Below are 906 nucleotides of genomic sequence, written 5' to 3'. Positions count from 1 at the left end.
TCCTGCTGGCCCCGAAACCACCCTCGCGAGACAAGTTGAAACGGAAACGGGCGTACCCCCAAGCCGACGATCCTTTCTTATTTGTTACTTTTTTTTTTCACTTGCTCGAGTTGTGGGGGTTTGGCGGTGACCACGGCTGCAGGGCCTGCTACCACCGACGAGCTCTCCTGCTGGCCCCGAAACCACCCTCGCGAGACAAGTTGAAACGGAAACGGGCGTACCCCCAAGCCGACGATCCTTTCTTATTTGTTACTTTTTTTTTCACTTGCTCGAGTTGTGGGGGTTTGGCGGTGACCACGGCTGCAGGGCCTGCTACCCCGACGAGCTCTCCTGCTGGCCCCGAAACCACCCTCGCGAGACAAGTTGAAACGGAAACGGGCGTACCCCCAAGCCGACGATCCTTTCTTATTTGTTACTTTTTTTTTCACTTGCTCGAGTTGTGGGGGTTTGGCGGTGACCACGGCTGCAGGGCCTGCTACCCCGACGAGCTCTCCTGCTGGCCCCGAAACCACCCTCGCGAGACAAGTTGAAACGGAAACGGGCGTACCCCCAAGCCGACAGAGATGCTTTCGCTCCTGTTACTTTTTTTTTCACTTGCTCGAGTTGTGGGGGTTTGGCGGTGACCACGGCTGCAGGGCCTGCTACCCCGACGAGCTCTCCTGCTGGCCCCGAAACCACCCTCGCGAGACAAGTTGAAACGGAAACGGGCGTACCCCCAAGCCGACAGAGATCCTTTCGTACTTGAACCAACACAAAGTTTGTCACGTTTTATTTTTACGAGTGATCGACCGTCAAGATTTGTCTCTGAGTTTGCTTAAGGTCTCTCCCTCGCCAGAGGAAAGCCACCCGGACCGCACATACACTCCCCACCTTTAGCAGCAGCCACCTGCACGCCGGCGTGCGGGC

The sequence above is a fragment of the Chiloscyllium punctatum genome, unplaced genomic scaffold, assembly GCF_047496795.1.
Source record: "Chiloscyllium punctatum isolate Juve2018m unplaced genomic scaffold, sChiPun1.3 scaffold_1445, whole genome shotgun sequence".
In the NCBI taxonomy this organism is placed as follows: domain Eukaryota; kingdom Metazoa; phylum Chordata; class Chondrichthyes; order Orectolobiformes; family Hemiscylliidae; genus Chiloscyllium; species Chiloscyllium punctatum.
Note: the sequence above shows the minus strand (reverse complement) of the source record.